At 47.8% G+C, this 27826-nt stretch overlaps 21 non-coding genes across 21 annotated transcripts; all 21 read left to right on the top strand.

Annotated features, from left to right (window-relative positions):
* The first annotated feature begins 39 nt into the window (after positions 1–39).
* Positions 40–230, top strand: LOC142732973 (U2 spliceosomal RNA). Its single transcript, XR_012879800.1, has one exon. It is a non-coding gene; the product is annotated as a U2 spliceosomal RNA (small nuclear RNA).
* A 1124-nt stretch (positions 231–1354) lies between these two features.
* On the top strand, positions 1355–1545 carry LOC142732931 (U2 spliceosomal RNA). Its single transcript, XR_012879763.1, has one exon. It is a non-coding gene; the product is annotated as a U2 spliceosomal RNA (small nuclear RNA).
* Positions 1546–2676: 1131 nt separating this feature from the next.
* Positions 2677–2867, top strand: LOC142732972 (U2 spliceosomal RNA). The gene has a single exon (XR_012879799.1). It is a non-coding gene; the product is annotated as a U2 spliceosomal RNA (small nuclear RNA).
* Positions 2868–3994: 1127 nt separating this feature from the next.
* On the top strand, positions 3995–4185 carry LOC142732971 (U2 spliceosomal RNA). The gene has a single exon (XR_012879798.1). It is a non-coding gene; the product is annotated as a U2 spliceosomal RNA (small nuclear RNA).
* Positions 4186–5325: 1140 nt separating this feature from the next.
* Positions 5326–5516, top strand: LOC142732970 (U2 spliceosomal RNA). The gene has a single exon (XR_012879797.1). It is a non-coding gene; the product is annotated as a U2 spliceosomal RNA (small nuclear RNA).
* Positions 5517–6773: 1257 nt separating this feature from the next.
* LOC142732933 (U2 spliceosomal RNA) lies at positions 6774–6964 on the top strand. Its single transcript, XR_012879765.1, has one exon. It is a non-coding gene; the product is annotated as a U2 spliceosomal RNA (small nuclear RNA).
* Positions 6965–8236: 1272 nt separating this feature from the next.
* Positions 8237–8427, top strand: LOC142732968 (U2 spliceosomal RNA). Its single transcript, XR_012879796.1, has one exon. It is a non-coding gene; the product is annotated as a U2 spliceosomal RNA (small nuclear RNA).
* Positions 8428–9685: 1258 nt separating this feature from the next.
* Positions 9686–9876, top strand: LOC142732967 (U2 spliceosomal RNA). Its single transcript, XR_012879795.1, has one exon. It is a non-coding gene; the product is annotated as a U2 spliceosomal RNA (small nuclear RNA).
* A 1263-nt stretch (positions 9877–11139) lies between these two features.
* On the top strand, positions 11140–11330 carry LOC142732966 (U2 spliceosomal RNA). Its single transcript, XR_012879794.1, has one exon. It is a non-coding gene; the product is annotated as a U2 spliceosomal RNA (small nuclear RNA).
* A 1272-nt stretch (positions 11331–12602) lies between these two features.
* LOC142732897 (U2 spliceosomal RNA) lies at positions 12603–12793 on the top strand. Its single transcript, XR_012879732.1, has one exon. It is a non-coding gene; the product is annotated as a U2 spliceosomal RNA (small nuclear RNA).
* Positions 12794–14051: 1258 nt separating this feature from the next.
* Positions 14052–14242, top strand: LOC142732926 (U2 spliceosomal RNA). The gene has a single exon (XR_012879758.1). It is a non-coding gene; the product is annotated as a U2 spliceosomal RNA (small nuclear RNA).
* A 1269-nt stretch (positions 14243–15511) lies between these two features.
* LOC142732965 (U2 spliceosomal RNA) lies at positions 15512–15702 on the top strand. Its single transcript, XR_012879793.1, has one exon. It is a non-coding gene; the product is annotated as a U2 spliceosomal RNA (small nuclear RNA).
* A 1127-nt stretch (positions 15703–16829) lies between these two features.
* Positions 16830–17020, top strand: LOC142732963 (U2 spliceosomal RNA). The gene has a single exon (XR_012879791.1). It is a non-coding gene; the product is annotated as a U2 spliceosomal RNA (small nuclear RNA).
* A 1266-nt stretch (positions 17021–18286) lies between these two features.
* LOC142732962 (U2 spliceosomal RNA) lies at positions 18287–18477 on the top strand. Its single transcript, XR_012879790.1, has one exon. It is a non-coding gene; the product is annotated as a U2 spliceosomal RNA (small nuclear RNA).
* A 1124-nt stretch (positions 18478–19601) lies between these two features.
* Positions 19602–19792, top strand: LOC142732961 (U2 spliceosomal RNA). Its single transcript, XR_012879789.1, has one exon. It is a non-coding gene; the product is annotated as a U2 spliceosomal RNA (small nuclear RNA).
* Positions 19793–21055: 1263 nt separating this feature from the next.
* Positions 21056–21246, top strand: LOC142732960 (U2 spliceosomal RNA). Its single transcript, XR_012879788.1, has one exon. It is a non-coding gene; the product is annotated as a U2 spliceosomal RNA (small nuclear RNA).
* A 1131-nt stretch (positions 21247–22377) lies between these two features.
* On the top strand, positions 22378–22568 carry LOC142732959 (U2 spliceosomal RNA). The gene has a single exon (XR_012879787.1). It is a non-coding gene; the product is annotated as a U2 spliceosomal RNA (small nuclear RNA).
* A 1119-nt stretch (positions 22569–23687) lies between these two features.
* Positions 23688–23878, top strand: LOC142732957 (U2 spliceosomal RNA). The gene has a single exon (XR_012879786.1). It is a non-coding gene; the product is annotated as a U2 spliceosomal RNA (small nuclear RNA).
* A 1126-nt stretch (positions 23879–25004) lies between these two features.
* LOC142732913 (U2 spliceosomal RNA) lies at positions 25005–25195 on the top strand. Its single transcript, XR_012879747.1, has one exon. It is a non-coding gene; the product is annotated as a U2 spliceosomal RNA (small nuclear RNA).
* Positions 25196–26315: 1120 nt separating this feature from the next.
* On the top strand, positions 26316–26506 carry LOC142732923 (U2 spliceosomal RNA). The gene has a single exon (XR_012879756.1). It is a non-coding gene; the product is annotated as a U2 spliceosomal RNA (small nuclear RNA).
* A 1123-nt stretch (positions 26507–27629) lies between these two features.
* On the top strand, positions 27630–27820 carry LOC142732912 (U2 spliceosomal RNA). Its single transcript, XR_012879746.1, has one exon. It is a non-coding gene; the product is annotated as a U2 spliceosomal RNA (small nuclear RNA).
* The last annotated feature ends 6 nt before the right edge of the window (positions 27821–27826 follow it).

Below are 27826 nucleotides of genomic sequence, written 5' to 3'. Positions count from 1 at the left end.
TGCAAGCAAAAGAAGCAAAACGCGCGGCACGTTCGGGTTATCGCTTCTCGGCCTTTTGGCTAAGATCAAGTGTAGTATCTGTTCTTATCAGTTTAATATCTGATACGTCCCCTATCTGGGGACCATATATTAAATGGATTTTTAGAACAGGGAGATGGAAATAGAGCTTGCTCTGTCCACTCCACGCATTGACCTGGTATTGCAGTATTTCCAGGACCGGTGCACCCTTTCCTTATGTGTTTACTAAAATCAGATTCCAAAAGTGCTTTTTGTGTTTGCCATTGTTTTTGTCTTTCGGATGGGATCTCCCCTTTTAATCCCATTATTTCAACACCTGTTGGACAATGCATTTGTACAGTCATGTGTGATAATGAGCTAATTTATTAAATGCAATTAATTAATACATTGCCACCTCTTGTTTTGTGTCGTCTGTGTTTCTGTGTTTCCGGCATTTCACATTGGAACAGCTCATTCACCTTCCTTGTCTTCTCTCCGCCCTCCCTCCTAGGTAGGTTAAAGAGCTGCACCTGAGCCAGCCACTGATTGATGCAGCACCATAGTCAAATAGTGGAGTGGAGTAGGGGAACAGCAAACAGCCATTAAAGCAGCCAGCCCGCCCGCCCGCTCGTCACAATGGACCTACCTGTGTACACTAGATGGATGTGATGGAATGTACTGTGGTCCCTACATTTCAAGAAGAAGTAAGAATTGCAGTTGCAACAAACCCTTGCTTGCCTACAAAGAGAGCAGCAATTTGGATTTGTTACTATGTTACCTGGAAGAATAACAAACTGTGCAAGGATGGAGGTTGTAGGAGCAAGGAGAACAAGTTGTCTGTAAAGTTGGTGGATGCCTATTTTCCATTTTGCAGTCCCTTGTCTCCCTCTTGTGGCCTCCTGGAGGCAACTAGCTGTGCAAAAAAAAGACAGCCTGGGGGCCGGCTGTTGCAGTGTTGCCCTCTCAGGCAACACTGAGTGACTGACTGAGCCGCACCGTCTTATACAAAGTTCAGACGGAACTTTGCACGTGTCATAGTGGAGACCTCAGGAGCCAGAGCCAGCTTTCTGACATCATAATGGGGCCTCAGAGATAAAAGCCTGGGCCCAGGCAGTGTTGGTCAGTGCTGCTCAGCAGGCAGCACTGGACTGGATTAAAGCTGATACAAGGTGTGAAAGGAGAAGGGGTGGCAGTGGGCATGCACTTACTGCTGCTGCTGCTGCTGCTGCTGCCAGTATTTGCACGGCAGGAGGGCATTTGGGCGTTGCCAGGAAGGCGTTTTTATGTCGATTCCTCCTCTTTCAGCACTGCATTGTGGTGCAAGCAAAATAAGCAAAACGCGCGGCACGTTCGGGTTATCGCTTCTCGGCCTTTTGGCTAAGATCAAGTGTAGTATCTGTTCTTATCAGTTTAATATCTGATACGTCCCCTATCTGGGGACCATATATTAAATGGATTTTTAGAACAGGGAGATGGAAATAGAGCTTGCTCTGTCCACTCCACGCATTGACCTGGTATTGCAGTATTTCCAGGACAGGTGCACCCTTTCCTTATGTGTTTACTAAAATCAGATTCCAAAAGTGCTTTTTGTGTTTGCCATTGTTTTTGTCTTTCGGATGGGATCTCCCCTTTTAATCCCATTATTTCAACACCTGTTGGACAATGCATTTGTACAGTCATGTGTGATAATGAGCTAATTTATTAAATGCAATTAATTAATACATTGCCACCTCTTGTTTTGTGTCGTCTGTGTTTCTGTGTTTCCGGCATTTCACATTGGAACAGCTCATTCACCTTCCTTGTCTTCTCTCCGCCCTCCCTCCTAGGTAGGTTAAAGAGCTGCACCTGAGCCAGCCACTGATTGATGCAGCACCATAGTCAAATAGTGGAGTGGAGTAGGGGAACAGCAAACAGCCATTAAAGCAGCCAGCCCGCCCGCCCGCCCGCCCGTCACAATGGACCTACCTGTGTACACTAGATGGATGTGATGGAATGTACTGTGGTCCCTACATTTCAAGAAGAAGTAAGAATTGCAGTTGCAACAAACCCTTGCTTGCCTACAAAGAGAGCAGCAATTTGGATTTGTTACTATGTTACCTGGAAGAATAACAAACTGTGCAAGGATGGAGGTTGTAGGAGCAAGGAGAACAAGTTGTCTGTAAAGTTGGTGGATGCCTATTTTCCATTTTTCAGTCCCTTGTCTCCCTCTTGTGGCCTCCTGGAGGCAACTAGCTGTGCAAAAAAAAGACAGCCTGGGGGCCGGCTGTTGCAGTGTTGCCCTCTCAGGCAACACTGAGTGACTGACTGAGCCGCACCGTCTTATATAAAGTTCAGACGGAACTTTGCACGTGTCATAGTGGAGACCTCAGGAGCCAGAGCCAGCTTTCTGACATCATAATGGGGCCTCAGAGATAAAAGCCTGGGCCCAGGCAGTGTTGGTCAGTGCTGCTCAGCAGGCAGCACTGGACTGGATTAAAGCTGATACAAGGTGTGAAAGGAGAAGGGGTGGCAGTGGGCATGCACTTACTGCTGCTGCTGCTGCTGCTGCTGCCGCCAGTGTGTGCACGGCAGGAGGGCATTTGGGCGTTGCCAGGAAGGCGTTTTTATGTCGATTCCTCCTCTTTCAGCACTGCATTGTGGTGCAAGCAAAAGAAGCAAAACGCACGGCACGTTCGGGTTATCGCTTCTCGGCCTTTTGGCTAAGATCAAGTGTAGTATCTGTTCTTATCAGTTTAATATCTGATACGTCCCCTATCTGGGGACCATATATTAAATGGATTTTTAGAACAGGGAGATGGAAATAGAGCTTGCTCTGTCCACTCCACGCATTGACCTGGTATTGCAGTATTTCCAGGACCGGTGCACCCTTTCCTTATGTGTTTACTAAAATCAGATTCCAAAAGTGCTTTTAGTGTTTGCCATTGTTTTTGTCTTTCGGATGGGATCTCCACTTTTTATTCCCATTATTTCAACACCTGTTGGACAATGCATTTGTACAGTCATGTGTGATAATGAGCTAATTTATTAAATGCAATTAATTAATACATTGCCACCTCTTGTTTTGTGTCGTCTGTGTTTCTGTGTTTCCGGCATTTCACATTGGAACAGCTCATTCACCTTCCTTGTCTTCTCTCCGCCCTCCCTCCTAGGTAGGTTAAAGAGCTGCAACTGAGCCAGCCACTGATTGATGCAGCACCATAGTCAAATAGTGGAGTGGAGTAGGGGAACAGCAAACAGCCATTAAAGCAGCCAGCCCGCCCGCCCGTCACAATGGACCTACCTGTGTACACTAGATGGATGTGATGGAATGTACTGTGGTCCCTACATTTCAAGAAGAAGTAAGAATTGCAGTTGCAACAAACCCTTGCTTGCCTACAAAGAGAGCAGCAATTTGGATTTGTTACTATGTTACCTGGAAGAATAACAAACTGTGCAAGGATGGAGGTTGTAGGAGCAAGGAGAACAAGTTGTCTGTAAAGTTGGTGGATGCCTATTTTCCATTTTGCAGTCCCTTGTCTCCCTCTTGTGGCCTCCTGGAGGCAACTAGCTGTGCAAAAAAAAGACAGCCTGGGGGCCGGCTGTTGCAGTGTTGCCCTCTCAGGCAACACTGAGTGACTGACTGAGCCGCACCGTCTTATATAAAGTTCAGACGGAACTTTGCACGTGTCATAGTGGAGACCTCAGGAGCCAGAGCCAGCTTTCTGACATCATAATGGGGCCTCAGAGATAAAAGCCTGGGCCCAGGCAGTGTTGGTCAGTGCTGCTCAGCAGGCAGCACTGGACTGGATTAAAGCTGATACAAGGTGTGAAAGGAGAAGGGGTGGCAGTGGGCATGCACTTACTGCCGCTGGTGCTGCTGCTGCTGCTGCTGCCAGTGTTTGCACGGCAGGAGGGCATTTGGGCGTTGCCAGGAAGGCGTTTTTATGTCGATTCCTCTTCTTTCAGCACTGCATTGTGGTGCAAGCAAAAGAAGCAAAATGCGCGGCACGTTCGGGTTATCGCTTCTCGGCCTTTTGGCTAAGATCAAGTGTAGTATCTGTTCTTATCAGTTTAATATCTGATACGTCCCCTATCTGGGGACCATATATTAAATGGATTTTTAGAACAGGGAGATGGAAATAGAGCTTGCTCTGTCCACTCCACGCATTGACCTGGTATTGCAGTATTTCCAGGACCGGTGCACCCTTTCCTTATGTGTTTACTAAAATCAGATTCCAAAAGTGCTTTTTGTGTTTGCCATTGTTTTTGTCTTTCGGATGGGATCTCCCCTTTTAATCCCATGATTTCAACACCTGTTGGACAATGCATTTGTACAGTCATGTGTGATAATGAGCTAATTTATTAAATGCAATTAATTAATACATTGCCACCTCTTGTTTTGTGTCGTCTGTGTTTCTGTGTTTCCGGCATTTCACATTGGAACAGCTCATTCACCTTCCTTGTCTTCTCTCCGCCCTCCCTCCTAGGTAGGTTAAAGAGCTGCACCTGAGCCAGCCACTGATTGATGCAGCACCATAGTCAAATAGTGGAGTGGAGTAGGGGAACAGCAAACAGCCATTAAAGCAGCCAGCCCGCCCGCCCGCCCGTCCGTCACAATGGACCTACCTGTGTACACTAGATGGATGTGATGGAATGTACTGTGGTCCCTACATTTCAAGAAGAAGTAAGAATTGCAGTTGCAACAAACCCTTGCTTGCCTACAAAGAGAGCAGAAATTTGGATTTGTTACTATGTTACCTGGAAGAATAACAAACTGTGCAAGGATGGAGGTTGTAGGAGCAAGGAGAACAAGTTGTCTGTAAAGTTGGTGGATGCCTATTTTCCATTTTGCAGTCCCTTGTCTCCCTCTTGTGGCCTCCTGGAGGCAACTAGCTGTGCAAAAAAAAGACAGCCTGGGGGCCGGCTGTTGCAGTGTTGCCCTCTCAGGCAACACTGAGTGACTGACTGAGCCGCACCGTCTTATATAAAGTTCAGACGGAACTTTGCACGTGTCATAGTGGAGACCTCAGGAGCCAGAGCCAGCTTTCTGACATCATAATGGGGCCTCAGAGATAAAAGCCTGGGCCCAGGCAGTGTTGGTCAGTGCTGCTCAGCAGGCAGCACTGGACTGGATTAAAGCTGATACAAGGTGTGAAAGGAGAAGGGGTGGCAGTGGGCATGCACTTACTGCTGCTGCTGCTGCTGCTGCTGCTGCTGCTGCTGCCAGTGTTTGCACGGCAGGAGGGCATTTGGGCGTTGCCAGGAAGGCGTTTTTATGTCGATTCCTCCTCTTTCAGCACTGCATTGTGGTGCAAGTAAAAGAAGCAAAACGCGCGGCACGTTCGGGTTATCGCTTCTCGGCCTTTTGGCTAAGATCAAGTGTAGTATCTGTTCTTATCAGTTTAATATCTGATACGTCCCCTATCTGGGGACCATATATTAAATGGATTTTTAGAACAGGGAGATGGAAATAGAGCTTGCTCTGTCCACTCCACGCATTGACCTGGTATTGCAGTATTTCCAGGACCGGTGCACCCTTTCCTTATGTGTTTACTAAAATCAGATTCCAAAAGTGCTTTTTGTGTTTGCCATTGTTTTTGTCTTTCGGATGGGATCTCCCCTTTTAATCCCATTATTTCAACACCTGTTGGACAATGCATTTGTACAGTCATGTGTGATAATGAGCTAATTTATTAAATGCAATTAATTAATACATTGCCACCTCTTGTTTTGTGTCGTCTGTGTTTCTGTGTTTCCGGCATTTCACATTGGAACAGCTCATTCACCTTCCTTGTCTTCTCTCCGCCCTCCCTCCTAGGTAGGTTAAAGAGCTGCACCTGAGCCAGCCACTGATTGATGCAGCACCATAGTCAAATAGTGGAGTGGAGTAGGGGAACAGCAAACAGCCATTAAAGCAGCCAGCCCGCCCGCCCGCCCGTCACAATGGACCTACCTGTGTACACTAGATGGATGTGATGGAATGTACTGTGGTCCCTACATTTCAAGAAGAAGTAAGAATTGCAGTTGCAACAAACCCTTGCTTGCCTACAAAGAGAGCAGCAATTTGGATTTGTTACTATGTTACCTGGAAGAATAACAAACTGTGCAAGGATGGAGGTTGTAGGAGCAAGGAGAACAAGTTGTCTGTAAAGTTGGTGGATGCCTATTTTCCATTTTGCAGTCCCTTGTCTCCCTCTTGTGGCCTCCTGGTGGCAACTAGCTGTGCAAAAAAAAGACAGCCTGGGGGCCGGCTGTTGCAGTGTTGCCCTCTCAGGCAACGCTGAGTGACTGACTGAGCCGCACCGTCTTATATAAAGTTCAGACGGAACTTTGCACGTGTCATAGTGGAGACCTCAGGAGCCAGAGCCAGCTTTCTGACATCATAATGGGGCCTCAGAGATAAAAGCCTGGGCCCAGGCAGTGTTGGTCAGTGCTGCTCAGCAGGCAGCACTGGACTGGATTAAAGCTGATACAAGGTGTGAAAGGAGAAGGGGTGGCAGTGGGCATGCACTTACTGCTGCTGCTGCCAGTGTTTGCACGGCAGGAGGGCATTTGGGCGTTGCCAGGAAGGCGTTTTTATGTCGATTCCTCCTCTTTCAGCACTGCATTGTGGTGCAAGCAAAAGAAGCAAATCCTGTCTTGCTTCCTCTCCGGCCTTTATTCACCTCCCGCTTAGTAGCTGTGAGTGTGTGTGAGCCTGCAGGGCCCCATGGAATTGCCTAGGAGTAGGCTGAATCGCTGCAAGGGGTGAACAGCAGTATTGGGCAGGCTCGGTCAACGCGCGGCCCGTTCGGGTTATCGCTTCTCGGCCTTTTGGCTAAGATCAAGTGTAGTATCTGTTCTTATCAGTTTAATATCTGATACGTCCCCTATCTGGGGACCATATATTAAATGGATTTTTAGAACAGGGAGATGGAAATAGAGCTTGCTCTGTCCACTCCACGCATTGACCTGATATTGCAGTATTTCCAGGACCGGTGCACCCTTTCCTTATGTGTTTACTAAAATCAGATTCCAAAAGTGCTTTTTGTGTTTGCCATTGTTTTTGTCTTTCGGATGGGATCTCCCCTTTTAATCCCATTATTTCAACACCTGTTGGACAATGCATTTGTACAGTCATGTGTGATAATGAGCTAATTTATTAAATGCAATTAATTAATACATTGCCACCTCTTGTTTTGTGTCGTCTGTGTTTCTGTGTTTCCGGCATTTCACATTGGAACAGCTCATTCACCTTCCTTGTCTTCTCTCCGCCCTCCCTCCTAGGTAGGTTAAAGAGCTGCACCTGAGCCAGCCACTGATTGATGCAGCACCATAGTCAAATAGTGGAGTGGAGTAGGGGAACAGCAAACAGCCATTAAAGCAGCCAGCCCGCCCGCCCGCCCGTCACAATGGACCTACCTGTGTACACTAGATGGATGTGATGGAATGTACTGTGGTCCCTACATTTCAAGAAGAAGTAAGAATTGCAGTTGCAACAAACCCTTGCTTGCCTACAAAGAGAGCAGCAATTTGGATTTGTTACTATGTTACCTGGAAGAATAACAAACTGTGCAAGGATGGAGGTTGTAGGAGCAAGGAGAACAAGTTGTCTGTAAAGTTGGTGAATGCCTATTTTCCATTTTGCCGTCCCTTGTCTCCCTCTTGTGGCCTCCTGGAGGCAACTAGCTGTGCAAAAAAAAGACAGCCTGGGGGCCGGCTGTTGCAGTGTTGCCCTCTCAGGCAACACTGAGTGACTGACTGAGCCGCACCGTCTTATATAAAGTTCAGACGGAACTTTGCACGTGTCATAGTGGAGACCTCAGGAGCCAGAGCCAGCTTTCTGACATCATAATGGGGCCTCAGAGATAAAAGCCTGGGCCCAGGCAGTGTTGGTCAGTGCTGCTCAGCAGGCAGCACTGGACTGGATTAAAGCTGATACAAGGTGTGAAAGGAGAAGGGGTGGCAGTGGGCATGCACTTACTGCTGCTGCTGCTGCTGCTGCTGCTGCCAGTGTTTGCACGGCAGGAGGGCATTTGGGCGTTGCCAGGAAGGCGTTTTTATGTCGATTCCTCCTCTTTCAGCACTGCATTGTGGTGCAAGCAAAAGAAGCAAATCCTGTCTTGCTTCCTCTCCGGCCTTTATTCACCTCCCGCTTAGTAGCTGTGAGTGTGTGTGAGCCTGCAGGGCCCCATGGAATTGCCTAGGAGTAGGCTGAATCGCTGCAAGGGGTGAACAGCAGTATTGGGCAGGCTCGGTCAACGCGCGGCCCGTTCGGGTTATCGCTTCTCGGCCTTTTGGCTAAGATCAAGTGTAGTATCTGTTCTTATCAGTTTAATATCTGATACGTCCCCTATCTGGGGACCATATATTAAATGGATTTTTAGAACAGGGAGATGGAAATAGAGCTTGCTCTGTCCACTCCACGCATTGACCTGGTATTGCAGTATTTCCAGGACCGGTGCACCCTTTCCTTATGTGTTTACTAAAATCAGATTCCAAAAGTGCTTTTTGTGTTTGCCATTGTTTTTGTCTTTCGGATGGGATCTCCCCTTTTAATCCCATTATTTCAACACCTGTTGGACAATGCATTTGTACAGTCATGTGTGATAATGAGCTAATTTATTAAATGCAATTAATTAATACATTGCCACCTCTTGTTTTGTGTCGTCTGTGTTTCTGTGTTTCCGGCATTTCACATTGGAACAGCTCATTCACCTTCCTTGTCTTCTCTCCGCCCTCCCTCCTAGGTAGGTTAAAGAGCTGCACCTGAGCCAGCCACTGATTGATGCAGCACCATAGTCAAATAGTGGAGTGGAGTAGGGGAACAGCAAACAGCCATTAAAGCAGCCAGCCCGCCCGTCACAATGGACCTACCTGTGTACACTAGATGGATGTGATGGAATGTACTGTGGTCCCTACATTTCAAGAAGAAGTAAGAATTGCAGTTGCAACAAACCCTTGCTTGCCTACAAAGAGAGCAGCAATTTGGATTTGTTACTATGTTACCTGGAAGAATAACAAACTGTGCAAGGATGGAGGTTGTAGGAGCAAGGAGAACAAGTTGTCTGTAAAGTTGGTGGATGCCTATTTTCCATTTTGCAGTCCCATGTCTCCCTCTTGTGGCCTCCTGGAGGCAACTAGCTGTGCAAAAAAAAGACAGCCTGGGGGCCGGCTGTTGCAGTGTTGCCCTCTCAGGCAACACTGAGTGACTGACTGAGCCGCACCGTCTTATATAAAGTTCAGACGGAACTTTGCACGTGTCATAGTGGAGACCTCAGGAGCCAGAGCCAGCTTTCTGACATCATAATGGGGCCTCAGAGATAAAAGCCTGGGCCCAGGCAGTGTTGGTCAGTGCTGCTCAGCAGGCAGCACTGGACTGGATTAAAGCTGATACAAGGTGTGAAAGGAGAAGGGGTGGCAGTGGGCATGCACTTACTGCTGCTGCTGCTGCTGCTGCCAGTGTTTGCACGGCAGGAGGGCATTTGGGCGTTGCCAGGAAGGCGTTTTTATGTCGATTCCTCCTCTTTCAGCACTGCATTGTGGTGCAAGCAAAAGAAGCAAATCCTGTCTTGCTTCCTCTCCGGCCTTTATTCACCTCCCGCTTAGTAGCTGTGAGTGTGTGTGAGCCTGCAGGGCCCCATGGAATTGCCTAGGAGTAGGCTGAATCGCTGCAAGGGGTGAACAGCAGTATTGGGCAGGCTCGGTCAACGCGCGGCCCGTTCGGGTTATCGCTTCTCGGCCTTTTGGCTAAGATCAAGTGTAGTATCTGTTCTTATCAGTTTAATATCTGATACGTCCCCTATCTGGGGACCATATATTAAATGGATTTTTAGAACAGGGAGATGGAAATAGAGCTTGCTCTGTCCACTCCACGCATTGACCTGGTATTGCAGTATTTCCAGGACCGGTGCACCCTTTCCTTATGTGTTTACTAAAATCAGATTCCAAAAGTGCTTTTTGTGTTTGCCATTGTTTTTGTCTTTCGGATGGGATCTCCCCTTTTAATCCCATTATTTCAACACCTGTTGGACAATGCATTTGTACAGTCATGTGTGATAATGAGCTAATTTATTAAATGCAATTAATTAATACATTGCCACCTCTTGTTTTGTGTCGTCTGTGTTTCTGTGTTTCCGGCATTTCACATTGGAACAGCTCATTCACCTTCCTTGTCTTCTCTCCGCCCTCCCTCCTAGGTAGGTTAAAGAGCTGCACCTGAGCCAGCCACTGATTGATGCAGCACCATAGTCAAATAGTGGAGTGGAGTAGGGGTACAGCAAACAGCCATTAAAACAGCCAGCCCGCCCGCCCGCCCGTCACAATGGACCTACCTGTGTACACTAGATGGATGTGATGGAATGTACTGTGGTCCCTACATTTCAAGAAGAAGTAAGAATTGCAGTTGCAACAAACCCTTGCTTGCCTACAAAGAGAGCAGCAATTTGGATTTGTTACTATGTTACCTGGAAGAATAACAAACTGTGCAAGGATGGAGGTTGTAGGAGCAAGGAGAACAAGTTGTCTGTAAAGTTGGTGGATGCCTATTTTCCATTTTGCAGTCCCTTGTCTCCCTCTTGTGGCCTCCTGGAGGCAACTAGCTGTGCAAAAAAAAGACAGCCTGGGGGCCGGCTGTTGCAGTGTTGCCCTCTCAGGCAACACTGAGTGACTGACTGAGCCGCACCGTCTTATATAAAGTTCAGACGGAACTTTGCACGTGTCATAGTGGAGACCTCAGGAGCCAGAGCCAGCTTTCTGACATCATAATGGGGCCTCAGAGATAAAAGCCTGGGCCCAGGCAGTGTTGGTCAGTGCTGCTCAGCAGGCAGCACTGGACTGGATTAAAGCTGATACAAGGTGTGAAATGATGAGGGGTGGCAGTGGGCATGCACTTACTGCTGCTGCTGCTGCTGCCAGTGTTTGCACGGCAGGAGGGCATTTGGGCGTTGCCAGGAAGGCGTTTTTATGTCGATTCCTCCTCTTTCAGCACTGCATTGTGGTGCAAGCAAAAGAAGCAAATCCTGTCTTGCTTCCTCTCCGGCCTTTATTCACCTCCCGCTTAGTAGCTGTGAGTGTGTGTGAGCCTGCAGGACCCCATGGAATTGCCTAGGAGTAGGCTGAATCGCTGCAAGGGGTGAACAGCAGTATTGGGCAGGCTCGGTCAACGCGCGGCCCGTTCGGGTTATCGCTTCTCGGCCTTTTGGCTAAGATCAAGTGTAGTATCTGTTCTTATCAGTTTAATATCTGATACGTCCCCTATCTGGGGACCATATATTAAATGGATTTTTAGAACAGGGAGATGGAAATAGAGCTTGCTCTGTCCACTCCACGCATTGACCTGGTATTGCAGTATTTCCAGGACCGGTGCACCCTTTCCTTATGTGTTTACTAAAATCAGATTCCAAAAGTGCTTTTTGTGTTTGCCATTGTTTTTGTCTTTCGGATGGGATCTCCCCTTTTAATCCCATTATTTCAACACCTGTTGGACAATGCATTTGTACAGTCATGTGTGATAATGAGCTAATTTATTAAATGCAATTAATTAATACATTGCCACCTCTTGTTTTGTGTCGTCTGTGTTTCTGTGTTTCCGGCATTTCACATTGGAACAGCTCATTCACCTTCCTTGTCTTCTCTCCGCCCTCCCTCCTAGGTAGGTTAAAGAGCTGCACCTGAGCCAGCCACTGATTGATGCAGCACCATAGTCAAATAGTGGAGTGGAGTAGGGGAACAGCAAACAGCCATTAAAGCAGCCAGCCCGCCCGCCCGCCCGTCACAATGGACCTACCTGTGTACACTAGATGGATGTGATGGAATGTACTGTGGTCCCTACATTTCAAGAAGAAGTAAGAATTGCAGTTGCAACAAACCCTTGCTTGCCTACAAAGAGAGCAGCAATTTGGATTTGTTACTATGTTACCTGGAAGAATAACAAACTGTGCAAGGATGGAGGTTGTAGGAGCAAGGAGAACAAGTTGTCTGTAAAGTTGGTGGATGCCTATTTTCCATTTTGCAGTCCCTTGTCTCCCTCTTGTGGCCTCCTGGAGGCAACTAGCTGTGCAAAAAAAAGACAGCCTGGGGGCCGGCTTTTGCAGTGTTGCCCTCTCAGGCAACACTGAGTGACTGACTGAGCCGCACCGTCTTATATAAAGTTCAGACGGAACTTTGCACGTGTCATAGTGGAGACCTCAGGAGCCAGAGCCAGCTTTCTGACATCATAATGGGGCCTCAGAGATAAAAGCCTGGGCCCAGGCAGTGTTGGTCAGTGCTGCTCAGCAGGCAGCACTGGACTGGATTAAAGCTGATACAAGGTGTGAAAGGAGAAGGGGTGGCAGTGGGCATGCACTTACTGCTGCTGCTGCTGCTGCTGCTGCTGCCAGTGTTTGCACGGCAGGAGGGCATTTGGGCGTTGCCAGGAAGGCGTTTTTATGTCGATTCCTCCTCTTTCAGCACTGCATTGTGGTGCAAGCAAAAGAAGCAAATCCTGTCTTGCTTCCTCTCCGGCCTTTATTCACCTCCCGCTTAGTAGCTGTGAGTGTGTGTGAGCCTGCAGGGCCCCATGGAATTGCCTAGGAGTAGGCTGAATCGCTGCAAGGGGTGAACAGCAGTATTGGGCAGGCTCGGTCAACGCGCGGCCCGTTCGGGTTATCGCTTCTCGGCCTTTTGGCTAAGATCAAGTGTAGTATCTGTTCTTATCAGTTTAATATCTGATACGTCCCCTATCTGGGGACCATATATTAAATGGATTTTTAGAACAGGGAGATGGAAATAGAGCTTGCTCTGTCCACTCCACGCATTGACCTGGTATTGCAGTATTTCCAGGATCGGTGCACCCTTTCCTTATGTGTTTACTAAAATCAGATTCCAAAAGTGCTTTTTGTGTTTGCCATTGTTTTTGTCTTTCGGATGGGATCTCCCCTTTTAATCCCATTATTTCAACACCTGTTGGACAATGCATTTGTACAGTCATGTGTGATAATGAGCTAATTTATTAAATGCAATTAATTAATACATTGCTACCTCTTGTTTTGTGTCGTCTGTGTTTCTGTGTTTCCGGCATTTCACATTGGAACAGCTCATTCACCTTCCTTGTCTTCTCTCCGCCCTCCCTCCTAGGTAGGTTAAAGAGCTGCACCTGAGCCAGCCACTGATTGATGCAGCACCATAGTCAAATAGTGGAGTGGAGTAGGGGAACAGCAAACAGCCATTAAAGCAGCCAGCCCGCCCGTCACAATGGACCTACCTGTGTACACTAGATGGATGTGATGGAATGTACTGTGGTCCCTACATTTCAAGAAGAAGTAAGAATTGCAGTTGCAACAAACCCTTGCTTGCCTACAAAGAGAGCAGCAATTTGGATTTGTTACTATGTTACCTGGAAGAATAACAAACTGTGCAAGGATGGAGGTTGTAGGAGCAAGGAGAACAAGTTGTCTGTAAAGTTGGTGGATGCCTATTTTCCATTTTGCAGTCCCTTGTCTCCCTCTTGTGGCCTCCTGGAGGCAACTAGCTGTGCAAAAAAAAGACAGCCTGGGGGCCGGCTGTTGCAGTGTTGCCCTCTCAGGCAACACTGAGTGACTGACTGAGCCGCACCGTCTTATATAAAGTTCAGACGGAACTTTGCACGTGTCATAGTGGAGACCTCAGGAGCCAGAGCCAGCTTTCTGACATCATAATGGGGCCTCAGAGATAAAAGCCTGGGCCCAGGCAGTGTTGGTCAGTGCTGCTCAGCAGGCAGCACTGGACTGGATTAAAGCTGATACAAGGTGTGAAAGGAGAAGGGGTGGCAGTGGGCATGCACTTACTGCTGCTGCTGCTGCTGCTGCCAGTGTTTGCACGGCAGGAGGGCATTTGGGCGTTGCCAGGAAGGCGTTTTTATGTCGATTCCTCCTCTTTCAGCACTGCATTGTGGTGCAAGCAAAAGAAGCAAATCCTGTCCTGCTTCCTCTCCGGCCTTTATTCACCTCCCGCTTAGTAGCTGTGAGTGTGTGTGAGCCTGCAGGGCCCCATGGAATTGCCTAGGAGTAGGCTGAATCGCTGCAAGGGGTGAACAGCAGTATTGGGCAGGCTCGGTCAACGCGCGGCCCGTTCGGGTTATCGCTTCTCGGCCTTTTGGCTAAGATCAAGTGTAGTATCTGTTCTTATCAGTTTAATATCTGATACATCCCCTATCTGGGGACCATATATTAAATGGATTTTTAGAACAGGGAGATGGAAATAGAGCTTGCTCTGTCCACTCCACGCATTGACCTGGTATTGCAGTATTTCCAGGACCGGTGCACCCTTTCCTTATGTGTTTACTAAAATCAGATTCCAAAAGTGCTTTTTGTGTTTGCCATTGTTTTTGTCTTTCGGATGGGATCTCCCCTTTTAATCCCATTATTTCAACACCTGTTGGACAATGCATTTGTACAGTCATGTGTGATAATGAGCTAATTTATTAAATGCAATTAATTAATACATTGCCACCTCTTGTTTTGTGTCGTCTGTGTTTCTGTGTTTCCGGCATTTCACATTGGAACAGCTCATTCACCTTCCTTGTCTTCTCTCCGCCCTCCCTCCTAGGTAGGTTAAAGAGCTGCACCTGAGCCAGCCGCTGATTGATGCAGCACCAGAGTCAAATAGTGGAGTGGAGTAGGGGAACAGCAAACAGCCATTAAAGCAGCCAGCCCGCCCGCCCGCCCGTCACAATGGACCTACCTGTGTACACTAGATGGATGTGATGGAATGTACTGTGGTCCCTACATTTCAAGAAGAAGTAAGAATTGCAGTTGCAACAAACCCTTGCTTGCCTACAAAGAGAGCAGCAATTTGGATTTGTTACTATGTTACCTGGAAGAATAACAAACTGTGCAAGGATGGAGGTTGTAGGAGCAAGGAGAACAAGTTGTCTGTAAAGTTGGTGGATGCCTATTTTCCATTTTGCAGTCCCATGTCTCCCTCTTGTGGCCTCCTGGAGGCAACTAGCTGTGCAAAAAAAAGACAGCCTGGGGGCCGGCTGTTGCAGTGTTGCCCTCTCAGGCAACACTGAGTGACTGACTGAGCCGCACCGTCTTATATAAAGTTCAGACGGAACTTTGCACGTGTCATAGTGGAGACCTCAGGAGCCAGAGCCAGCTTTCTGACATCATAATGGGGCCTCAGAGATAAAAGCCTGGGCCCAGGCAGTGTTGGTCAGTGCTGCTCAGCAGGCAGCACTGGACTGGATTAAAGCTGATACAAGGTGTGAAAGGAGAAGGGGTGGCAGTGGGCATGCACTTACTGCTGCTGCTGCTGCTGCTGCTGCCAGTGTTTGCACGGCAGGAGGGCATTTGGGCGTTGCCAGGAAGGCGTTTTTATGTCGATTCCTCCTCTTTCAGCACTGCATTGTGGTGCAAGCAAAAGAAGCAAATCCTGTCTTGCTTCCTCTCCGGCCTTTATTCACCTCCCGCTTAGTAGCTGTGAGTGTGTGTGAGCCTGCAGGGCCCCATGGAATTGCCTAGGAGTAGGCTGAATCGCTGCAAGGGGTAAACAGCAGTATTGGGCAGGCTCGGTCAACGCGCGGCCCGTTCGGGTTATCGCTTCTCGGCCTTTTGGCTAAGATCAAGTGTAGTATCTGTTCTTATCAGTTTAATATCTGATACGTCCCCTATCTGGGGACCATATATTAAATGGATTTTTAGAACAGGGAGATGGAAATAGAGCTTGCTCTGTCCACTCCACGCATTGACCTGGTATTGCAGTATTTCCAGGACCGGTGCACCCTTTCCTTATGTGTTTACTAAAATCAGATTCCAAAAGTGCTTTTTGTGTTTGCCATTGTTTTTGTCTTTCGGATGGGATCTCCCCTTTTAATCCCATTATTTCAACACCTGTTGGACAATGCATTTGTACAGTCATGTGTGATAATGAGCTAATTTACTAAATGCAATTAATTAATACATTGCCACCTCTTGTTTTGTATCGTCTGTGTTTCTGTGTTTCCGGCATTTCACATTGGAACAGCTCATTCACCTTCTTTGTCTTCTCTCCGCCCTCCCTCCTAGGTAGGTTAAAGAGCTGCACCTGAGCCAGCCACTGATTGATGCAGCACCATAGTCAAATAGTGGAGTGGAGTAGGGGAACAGCAAACAGCCATTAAAGCAGCCAGCCCGCCCGCCCGCCCGTCACAATGGACCTACCTGTGTACACTAGATGGATGTGATGGAATGTACTGTGGTCCCTACATTTCAAGAAGAAGTAAGAATTGCAGTTGCAACAAACCCTTGCTTGCCTACAAAGAGAGCAGCAATTTGGATTTGTTACTATGTTACCTGGAAGAATAACAAACTGTGCAAGGATGGAGGTTGTAGGAGCAAGGAGAACAAGTTGTCTGTAAAGTTGGTGGATGCCTATTTTCCATTTTGCAGTCCCTTGTCTCCCTCTTGTGGCCTCCTGGAGGCAACTAGCTGTGCAAAAAAAAGACAGCCTGGGGGCCGGCTGTTGCAGTGTTGCCCTCTCAGGCAACACTGAGTGACTGACTGAGCCGCACCGTCTTATATAAAGTTCAGACGGAACTTTGCACGTGTCATAGTGGAGACCTCAGGAGCCAGAGCCAGCTTTCTGACATCATAATGGGGCCTCAGAGATAAAAGCCTGGGCCCAGGCAGTGTTGGTCAGTGCTGCTCAGCAGGCAGCACTGGACTGGATTAAAGCTGATACAAGGTGTGAAAGGAGAAGGGGTGGCAGTGGGCATGCACTTACTGCTGCTGCTGCTGCTGCTGCTGCTGCCAGTGTTTGCACGGCAGGAGGGCATTTGGGCGTTGCCAGGAAGGCGTTTTTATGTCGATTCCTCCTCTTTCAGCACTGCATTGTGGTGCAAGCAAAAGAAGCAAAACGCGCGGCACGTTCGGGTTATCGCTTCTCGGCCTTTTGGCTAAGATCAAGTGTAGTATCTGTTCTTATCAGTTTAATATCTGATACGTCCCCTATCTGGGGACCATATATTAAATGGATTTTTAGAACAGGGAGATGGAAATAGAGCTTGCTCTGTCCACTCCACGCATTGACCTGGTATTGCAGTATTTCCAGGACCGGTGCACCCTTTCCTTATGTGTTTACTAAAATCAGATTCCAAAAGTGCTTTTTGTGTTTGCCATTGTTTTTGTCTTTCGGATGGGATCTCCCCTTTTAATCCCATTATTTCAACACCTGTTGGACAATGCATTTGTACAGTCATGTGTGATAATGAGCTCATTTATTAAATGCAATTAATTAATACATTGCCACCTCTTGTTTTGTGTCGTCTGTGTTTCTGTGTTTCCGGCATTTCACATTGGAACAGCTCATTCACCTTCCTTGTCTTCTCTCCGCCCTCCCTCCTAGGTAGGTTAAAGAGCTGCACCTGAGCCAGCCACTGATTGATGCAGCACCATAGTCAAATAGTGGAGTGGAGTAGGGGAACAGCAAACAGCCATTAAAGCAGCCAGCCCGCCCGCCCGCCCGTCACAATGGACCTACCTGTGTACACTAGATGGATGTGATGGAATGTACTGTGGTCCCTACATTTCAAGAAGAAGTAAGAATTGCAGTTGCAACAAACCCTTGCTTGCCTACAAAGAGAGCAGCAATTTGGATTTGTTACTATGTTACCTGGAAGAATAACAAACTGTGCAAGGATGGAGGTTGTAGGAGCAAGGAGAACAAGTTGTCTGTAAAGTTGGTGGATGCCTATTTTCCATTTTGCAGTCCCTTGTCTCCCTCTTGTGGCCTCCTGGAGGCAACTAGCTGTGCAAAAAAAAGACAGCCTGGGGGCCGGCTGTTGCAGTGTTGCCCTCTCAGGCAACACTGAGTGACTGACTGAGCCGCACCGTCTTATATAAAGTTCAGACGGAACTTTGCACGTGTCATAGTGGAGACCTCAGGAGCCAGAGCCAGCTTTCTGACATCATAATGGGGCCTCAGAGATAAAAGCCTGGGCCCAGGCAGTGTTGGTCAGTGCTGCTCAGCAGGCAGCACTGGACTGGATTAAAGCTGATACAAGGTGTGAAAGGAGAAGGGGTGGCAGTGGGCATGCACTTACTGCTGCTGCTGCTGCTGCTGCTGCCAGTGTTTGCACGGCAGGAGGGCATTTGGGCGTTGCCAGGAAGGCGTTTTTATGTCGATTCCTCCTCTTTCAGCACTGCAATGTGGTGCAAGCAAAAGAAGCAAATCCTGTCTTGCTTCCTCTCCGGCCTTTATTCACCTCCCGCGTAGCTGTGAGTGTGTGTGAGCCTGCAGGGCCCCATGGAATTGCCTAGGAGTAGGCTGAATCGCTGCAAGGGGTGAACAGCAGTATTGGGCAGGCTCGGTCAACGCGCGGCACGTTCGGGTTATCGCTTCTCGGCCTTTTGGCTAAGATCAAGTGTAGTATCTGTTCTTATCAGTTTAATATCTGATACGTCCCCTATCTGGGGACCATATATTAAATGGATTTTTAGAACAGGGAGATGGAAATAGAGCTTGCTCTGTCCACTCCACGCATTGACCTGGTATTGCAGTATTTCCAGGACCGGTGCACCCTTTCCTTATGTGTTTACTAAAATCAGATTCCAAAAGTGCTTTTTGTGTTTGCCATTGTTTTTGTCTTTCGGATGGGATCTCCCCTTTTAATCCCATTATTTCAACACCTGTTGGACAATGCATTTGTACAGTCATGTGTGATAATGAGCTAATTTATTAAATGCAATTAATTAATACATTGCCACCTCTTGTTTTGTGTCGTCTGTGTTTCTGTGTTTCCGGCATTTCACATTGGAACAGCTCATTCACCTTCCTTGTCTTCTCTCCGCCCTCCCTCCTAGGTAGGTTAAAGAGCTGCACCTGAGCCAGCCACTGATTGATGCAGCACCATAGTCAAATAGTGGAGTGGAGTAGGGGAACAGCAAACAGCCATTAAAGCAGCCAGCCCGCCCGCCCGCCCGTCACAATGGACCTACCTGTGTACACTAGATGGATGTGATGGAATGTACTGTGGTCCCTACATTTCAAGAAGAAGTAAGAATTGCAGTTGCAACAAACCCTTGCTTGCCTACAAAGAGAGCAGCAATTTGGATTTGTTACTATGTTACCTGGAAGAATAACAAACTGTGCAAGGATGGAGGTTGTAGGAGCAAGGAGAACAAGTTGTCTGTAAAGTTGGTGGATGCCTATTTTCCATTTTGCAGTCCCTTGTCTCCCTCTTGTGGCCTCCTGGAGGCAACTAGCTGTGCAAAAAAAAGACAGCCTGGGGGCCGGCTGTTGCAGTGTTGCCCTCTCAGGCAACACTGATTGACTGACTGAGCCGCACCGTCTTATATAAAGTTCAGACGGAACTTTGCACGTGTCATAGTGGAGACCTCAGGAGCCAGAGCCAGCTTTCTGACATCATAATGGGGCCTCAGAGATAAAAGCCTGGGCCCAGGCAGTGTTGGTCAGTGCTGCTCAGCAGGCAGCACTGGACTGGATTAAAGCTGATACAAGGTGTGAAAGGAGAAGGGGTGGCAGTGGGCATGCACTTACTGCTGCTGCTGCTGCTGCTGCTGCCAGTGTTTGCACGGCAGGAGGGCATTTGGGCGTTGCCAGGAAGGCGTTTTTATGTTGATTCCTCCTCTTTCAGCACTGCATTGTGGTGCAAGCAGAAGAAGCAAAACGCGCGGCACGTTCGGGTTATCGCTTCTCGGCCTTTTGGCTAAGATCAAGTGTAGTATCTGTTCTTATCAGTTTAATATCTGATACGTCCCCTATCTGGGGACCATATATTAAATGGATTTTTAGAACAGGGAGATGGAAATAGAGCTTGCTCTGTCCACTCCACGCATTGACCTGGTATTGCAGTATTTCCAGGACCGGTGCACCCTTTCCTTATGTGTTTACTAAAATCAGATTCCAAAAGTGCTTTTTGTGTTTGCCATTGTTTTTGTCTTTCGGATGGGATCTCCCCTTTTAATCCCATTATTTCAACACCTGTTGGACAATGCATTTGTACAGTCATGTGTGATAATGAGCTAATTTATTAAATGCAATTAATTAATACATTGCCACCTCTTGTTTTGTGTCGTCTGTGTTTCTGTGTTTCCGGCATTTCACATTGGAACAGCTCATTCACCTTCCTTGTCTTCTCTCCGCCCTCCCTCCTAGGTAGGTTAAAGAGCTGCACCTGAGCCAGCCACTGATTGATGCAGCACCATAGTCAAATAGTGGAGTGGAGTAGGGGAACAGCAAACAGCCATTAAAGCAGCCAGCCCGCCCGCCTGCCCGTCACAATGGACCTACCTGTGTACACTAGATGGATGTGATGGAATGTACTGTGGTCCCTACATTTCAAGAAGAAGTAAGAATTGCAGTTGCAACAAACCCTTGCTTGCCTACAATGAGAGCAGCAATTTGGATTTGTTACTATGTTACCTGGAAGAATAACAAACTGTGCAAGGATGGAGGTTGTAGGAGCAAGGAGAACAAGTTGTCTGTAAAGTTGGTGGATGCCTATTTTCCATTTTGCAGTCCTTTGCCTCCCTCTTGTGGCCTCCTGGAGGCAACTAGCTGTGCAAAAAAAAGACAGCCTGGGGGCCGGCTGTTGCAGTGTTGCCCTCTCAGGCAACACTGAGTGACTGACTGAGCCGCACCGTCTTATATAAAGTTCAGACGGAACTTTGCACGTGTCATAGTGGAGACCTCAGGAGCCAGAGCCAGCTTTCTGACATCATAATGGGGCCTCAGAGATAAAAGCCTGGGCCCAGGCAGTGTTGGTCAGTGCTGCTCAGCAGGCAGCACTGGACTGGATTAAAGCTGATACAAGGTGTGAAAGGAGAAGGGGTGGCAGTGGGCATGCACTTACTGCTGCTGCTGCTGCTGCCAGTGTTTGCACGGCAGGAGGGCATTTGGGCGTTGCCAGGAAGGCGTTTTTATGTCGATTCCTCCTCTTTCAGCACTGCATTGTGGTGCAAGCAAAAGAAGCAAATCCTGTCTTGCTTCCTCTCAGGCCTTTATTCACCTCCCGCTTAGTAGCTGTGAGTGTGTGTGAGCCTGCAGGGCCCCATGGAATTGCCTAGGAGTAGGCTGAATCGCTGCAAGGGGTGAACAGCAGTATTGGGCAGGCTCGGTCAACGCGCGGCCCGTTCGGGTTATCGCTTCTCGGCCTTTTGGCTAAGATCAAGTGTAGTATCTGTTCTTATCAGTTTAATATCTGATACGTCCCCTATCTGGGGACCATATATTAAATGGATTTTTAGAACAGGGAGATGGAAATAGAGCTTGCTCTGTCCACTCCACGCATTGACCTGGTATTGCAGTATTTCCAGGACCGGTGCACCCTTTCCTTATGTGTTTACTAAAATCAGATTCCAAAAGTGCTTTTTGTGTTTGCCATTGTTTTTGTCTTTCGGATGGGATCTCCCCTTTTAATCCCATTATTTCAACACCTGTTGGACAATGCATTTGTACAGTCATGTGTGATAATGAGCTAATTTATTAAATGCAATTAATTAATACATTGCCACCTCTTGTTTTGTGTCGTCTGTGTTTCTGTGTTTCCGGCATTTCACATTGGAACAGCTCATTCACCTTCCTTGTCTTCTCTCCGCCCTCCCTCCTAGGTAGGTTAAAGAGCTGCACCTGAGCCAGCCACTGATTGATGCAGCACCATAGTCAAATAGTGGAGTGGAGTAGGGGAACAGCAAACAGCCATTAAAGCAGCCAGCCCGCCCGCCCGCCCGCCCGTCACAATGGACCTACCTGTGTACACTAGATGGATGTGATGGAATGTACTGTGGTCCCTACATTTCAAGAAGAAGTAAGAATTGCAGTTGCAACAAACCCTTGCTTGCCTACAAAGAGAGCAGCAATTTGGATTTGTTACTATGTTACCTGGAAGAATAACAAACTGTGCAAGGATGGAGGTTGTAGGAGTAAGGAGAACAAGTTGTCTGTAAAGTTGGTGGATGCCTATTTTCCATTTTGCAGTCCCTTGTCTCCCTCTTGTGGCCTCCTGGAGGCAACTAGCTGTGCAAAAAAAAAGACAGCCTGGGGGCCGGCTGTTGCAGTGTTGCCCTCTCAGCAACACTGAGTGACTGACTGAGCCGCACCGTCTTATATAAAGTTCAGACGGAACTTTGCACGTGTCATAGTGGAGACCTCAGGAGCCAGAGCCAGCTTTCTGACATCATAATGGGGCCTCAGAGATAAAAGCCTGGGCCCAGGCAGTGTTGGTCAGTGCTGCTCAGCAGGCAGCACTGGACTGGATTAAAGCTGATACAAGGTGTGAAAGGAGAAGGGGTGGCAGTGGGCATGCACTTACTGCTGCTGCTGCTGCTGCTGCTGCTGCCAGTGTTTGCACGGCAGGAGGGCATTTGGGCGTTGCCAGGAAGGCGTTTTTATGTCGATTCCTCCTCTTTCAGCACTGCATTGTGGTGCAAGCAAAAGAAGCAAAACGCGCGGCACGTTCGGGTTATCGCTTCTCGGCCTTTTGGCTAAGATCAAGTGTAGTATCTGTTCTTATCAGTTTAATATCTGATACGTCCCCTATCTGGGGACCATATATTAAATGGATTTTTAGAACAGGGAGATGGAAATAGAGCTTGCTCTGTCCACTCCACGCATTGACCTGGTATTGCAGTATTTCCAGGACCGGTGCACCCTTTCCTTATGTGTTTACTAAAATCAGATTCCAAAAGTGCTTTTTGTGTTTGCCATTGTTTTTGTCTTTCGGATGGGATCTCCCCTTTTAATCCCATTATTTCAACACCTGTTGGACAATGCATTTGTACAGTCATGTGTGATAATGAGCTAATTTATTAAATGCAATTAATTAATACATTGCCACCTCTTGTTTTGTGTCGTCTGTGTTTCTGTGTTTCCGGCATTTCACATTGGAACAGCTCATTCACCTTCCTTGTCTTCTCTCCGCCCTCCCTCCTAGGTAGGTTAAAGAGCTGCACCTGAGCCAGCCACTGATTGATGCAGCACCATAGTCAAATAGTGGAGTGGAGTAGGGGAACAGCAAACAGCCATTAAAGCAGCCAGCCCGCCCGCCTGCCCGCCCGTCACAATGGACCTACCTGTGTACACTAGATGGATGTGATGGAATGTACTGTGGTCCCTACATTTCAAGAAGAAGTAAGAATTGCAGTTGCAACAAACCCTTGCTTGCCTACAAAGAGAGCAGCAATTTGGATTTGTTACTATGTTACCTGGAAGAATAACAAACTGTGCAAGGATGGAGGTTGTAGGAGCAAGGAGAACAAGTTGTCTGTAAAGTTGGTGGATGCCTATTTTCCATTTTGCAGTCCCTTGTCTCCCTCTTGTGGCCTCCTGGAGGCAACTAGCTGTGCAAAAAAAAGACAGCCTGGGGGCCGGCTGTTGCAGTGTTGCCCTCTCAGGCAACACTGAGTGACTAACTGAGCCGCACCGTCTTATATAAAGTTCAGACGGAACTTTGCACGTGTCATAGTGGAGACCTCAGGAGCCAGAGCCAGCTTTCTGACATCATAATGGGGCCTCAGAGATAAAAGCCTGGGCCCAGGCAGTGTTGGTCAGTGCTGCTCAGCAGGCAGCACTGGACTGGATTAAAGCTGATACAAGGTGTGAAAGGAGAAGGGGTGGCAGTGGGCATGCACTTACTGCTGCTGCTGCTGCCAGTGTTTGCACGGCAGGAGGGCATTTGGGCGTTGCCAGGAAGGCGTTTTTATGTCGATTCCTCCTCTTTCAGCACTGCATTGTGGTGCAAGCAAAAGAAGCAAAACGCGCGGCACGTTCGGGTTATCGCTTCTCGGCCTTTTGGCTAAGATCAAGTGTAGTATCTGTTCTTATCAGTTTAATATCTGATACGTCCCCTATCTGGGGACCATATATTAAATGGATTTTTAGAACAGGGAGATGGAAATAGAGCTTGCTCTGTCCACTCCACGCATTGACCTGGTATTGCAGTATTTCCAGGACCGGTGCACCCTTTCCTTATGTGTTTACTAAAATCAGATTCCAAAAGTGCTTTTTGTGTTTGCCATTGTTTTTGTCTTTCGGATGGGATCTCCCCTTTTAATCCCATTATTTCAACACCTGTTGGACAATGCATTTGTACAGTCATGTGTGATAATGAGCTAATTTATTAAATGCAATTAATTAATTAATACATTGCCACCTCTTGTTTTGTGTCGTCTGTGTTTCTGTGTTTCCGGCATTTCACATTGGAACAGCTCATTCACCTTCCTTGTCTTCTCTCCGCCCTCCCTCCTAGGTAGGTTAAAGAGCTGCACCTGAGCCAGCCACTGATTGATGCAGCACCATAGTCAAATAGTGGAGTGGAGTAGGGGAACAGCAAACAGCCATTAAAGCAGCCAGCCCGCCCGCCTGCCCGCCCGTCACAATGGACCTACCTGTGTACACTAGATGGATGTGATGGAATGTACTGTGGTCCCTACATTTCAAGAAGAAGTAAGAATTGCAGTTGCAACAAACCCTTGCTTGCCTACAAAGAGAGCAGCAATTTGGATTTGTTACTATGTTACCTGGAAGAATAACAAACTGTGCAAGGATGGAGGTTGTAGGAGCAAGGAGAACAAGTTGTCTGTAAAGTTGGTGGATGCCTATTTTCCATTTTGCAGTCCCTTGTCTCCCTCTTGTGGCCTCCTGGAGGCAACTAGCTGTGCAAAAAAAAGACAGCCTGGGGGCCGGCTGTTGCAGTGTTGCCCTCTCAGGCAACACTGAGTGACTAACTGAGCCGCACCGTCTTATATAAAGTTCAGACGGAACTTTGCACGTGTCATAGTGGAGACCTCAGGAGCCAGAGCCAGCTTTCTGACATCATAATGGGGCCTCAGAGATAAAAGCCTGGGCCCAGGCAGTGTTGGTCAGTGCTGCTCAGCAGGCAGCACTGGACTGGATTAAAGCTGATACAAGGTGTGAAAGGAGAAGGGGTGGCAGTGGGCATGCACTTACTGCTGCTGCTGCTGCTGCCAGTGTTTGCACGGCAGGAGGGCATTTGGGCGTTGCCAGGAAGGCGTTTTTATGTCGATTCCTCCTCTTTCAGCACTGCATTGTGGTGCAAGCAAAAGAAGCAAAACGTGCGGCACGTTCGGGTTATCGCTTCTCGGCCTTTTGGCTAAGATCAAGTGTAGTATCTGTTCTTATCAGTTTAATATCTGATACGTCCCCTATCTGGGGACCATATATTAAATGGATTTTTAGAACAGGGAGATGGAAATAGAGCTTGCTCTGTCCACTCCACGCATTGACCTGGTATTGCAGTATTTCCAGGACCGATGCACCCTTTCCTTATGTGTTTACTAAAATCAGATTCCAAAAGTGCTTTTTGTGTTTGCCATTGTTTTTGTCTTTCGGATGGGATCTCCCCTTTTAATCCCATTATTTCAACACCTGTTGGACAATGCATTTGTACAGTCATGTGTGATAATGAGCTCATTTATTAAATGCAATTAATTAATACATTGCCACCTCTTGTTTTGTGTCGTCTGTGTTTCTGTGTTTCCGGCATTTCACATTGGAACAGCTCATTCACCTTCCTTGTCTTCTCTCCGCCCTCCCTCCTAGGTAGGTTAAAGAGCTGCACCTGAGCCAGCCACTGATTGATGCAGCACCATAGTCAAATAGTGGAGTGGAGTAGGGGAACAGCAAACAGCCATTAAAGCAGCCAGCCCGCCCGCCCGTCACAATGGACCTACCTGTGTACACTAGATGGATGTGATGGAATGTACTGTGGTCCCTACATTTCAAGAAGAAGTAAGAATTGCAGTTGCAACAAACCCTTGCTTGCCTACAAAGAGAGCAGCAATTTGGATTTGTTACTATGTTACCTGGAAGAATAACAAACTGTGCAAGGATGGAGGTTGTAGGAGCAAGGAGAACAAGTTGTCTGTAAAGTTGGTGGATGCCTATTTTCCATTTTGCAGTCCCTTGTCTCCCTCTTGTGGCCTCCTGGAGGCAACTAGCTGTGCAAAAAAAAGACAGCCTGGGGGCCGGCTGTTGCAGTGTTGCCCTCTCAGGCAACACTGAGTGACTGACTGAGCCGCACCGTCTTATATAAAGTTCAGACGGAACTTTGCACGTGTCATAGTGGAGACCTCAGGAGCCAGAGCCAGCTTTCTGACATCATAATGGGGCCTCAGAGATAAAAGCCTGGGCCCAGGCAGTGTTGGTCAGTGCTGCTCAGCAGGCAGCACTGGACTGGATTAAAGCTGATACAAGGTGTGAAAGGAGAAGGGGTGGCAGTGGGCATGCACTTACTGCTGCTGCTGCTGCTGCTGCTGCCAGTGTTTGCACGGCAGGAGGGCATTTGGGCGTTGCCAGGAAGGCATTTTTATGTCGATTCCTCCTCTTTCAGCACTGCATTGTGGTGCAAGCAAAAGAAGCAAAACGCGCGACACGTTCGGGTTATCGCTTCTCGGCCTTTTGGCTAAGATCAAGTGTAGTATCTGTTCTTATCAGTTTAATATCTGATACGTCCCCTATCTGGGGACCATATATTAAATGGATTTTTAGAACAGGGAGATGGAAATAGAGCTTGCTTTGTCCACTCCACGCATTGACCTGGTATTGCAGTATTTCCAGGACCGGTGCACCCTTTCCTTATGTGTTTACTAAAATCAGATTCCAAAAGTGCTTTTTGTGTTTGCCATTGTTTTAGTCTTTCGGATGGGATCTCCCCTTTTAATCCCATTATTTCAACACCTGTTGGACAATGCATTTGTACAGTCATGTGTGATAATGAGCTAATTTATTAAATGCAATTAATTAATACATTGCCACCTCTTGTTTTGTGTCGTCTGTGTTTCTGTGTTTCCGGCATTTCACATTGGAACAGCTCATTCACCTTCCTTGTCTTCTCTCCGCCCTCCCTCCTAGGTAGGTTAAAGAGCTGCACCTGAGCCAGCCACTGATTGATGCAGCACCATAGTCAAATAGTGGAGTGGAGTAGGGGAACAGCAAACAGCCATTAAAGCAGCCAGCCCGCCCGCCCGCCCGCCCGTCACAATGGACCTACATTAGATGGATGTGATGGAATGTACTGTGGTCCCTACATTTCAAGAAGAAGTAAGAATTGCAGTTGCAACAAACCCTTGCTTGCCTACAAAGAGAGCAGCAATTTGGATTTGTTACTATGTTACCTGGAAGAATAACAAACTGTGCAAGGATGGAGGTTGTAGGAGCAAGGAGAACAAGTTGTCTGTAAAGTTGGTGGATGCCTATTTTCCATTTTGCAGTCCCTTGTCTCCCTCTTGTGGCCTCCTGGAGGCAACTAGCTGTGCAAAAAAAAGACAGCCTGGGGGCCGGCTGTTGCAGTGTTGCCCTCTCAGGCAACACTGAGTGACTGACTGAGCCGCACCGTCTTATATAAAGTTCAGACGGAACTTTGCACGTGTCATAGTGGAGACCTCAGGAGCCAGAGCCAGCTTTCTGACATCATAATGGGGCCTCAGAGATAAAAGCCTGGGCCCAGGCAGTGTTGGTCAGTGCTGCTCAGCAGGCAGCACTGGACTGGATTAAAGCTGATACAAGGTGTGAAAGGAGAAGGGGTGGCAGTGGGCATGCACTTACTGCTGCTGCTGCTGCTGCTGCTGCTGCCAGTGTTTGCACGGCAGGAGGGCATTTGGGCGTTGCCAGGAAGGCGTTTTTATGTCGATTCCTCCTCTTTCAGCACTGCATTGTGGTGCAAGCAAAAGAAGCAAAACGCGCGGCACGTTCGGGTTATCGCTTCTCGGCCTTTTGGCTAAGATCAAGTGTAGTATCTGTTCTTATCAGTTTAATATCTGATACGTCCCCTATCTGGGGACCATATATTAAATGGATTTTTAGAACAGGGAGATGGAAATAGAGCTTGCTCTGTCCACTCCACGCATTGACCTGGTATTGCAGTATTTCCAGGACCGATGCACCCTTTCCTTAT

The sequence above is a fragment of the Rhinoderma darwinii genome, unplaced genomic scaffold, assembly GCF_050947455.1.
Source record: "Rhinoderma darwinii isolate aRhiDar2 unplaced genomic scaffold, aRhiDar2.hap1 Scaffold_932, whole genome shotgun sequence".
NCBI lineage: Eukaryota > Metazoa > Chordata > Amphibia > Anura > Rhinodermatidae > Rhinoderma > Rhinoderma darwinii.
This window is presented reverse-complemented; position numbering and strand designations above follow the sequence as displayed.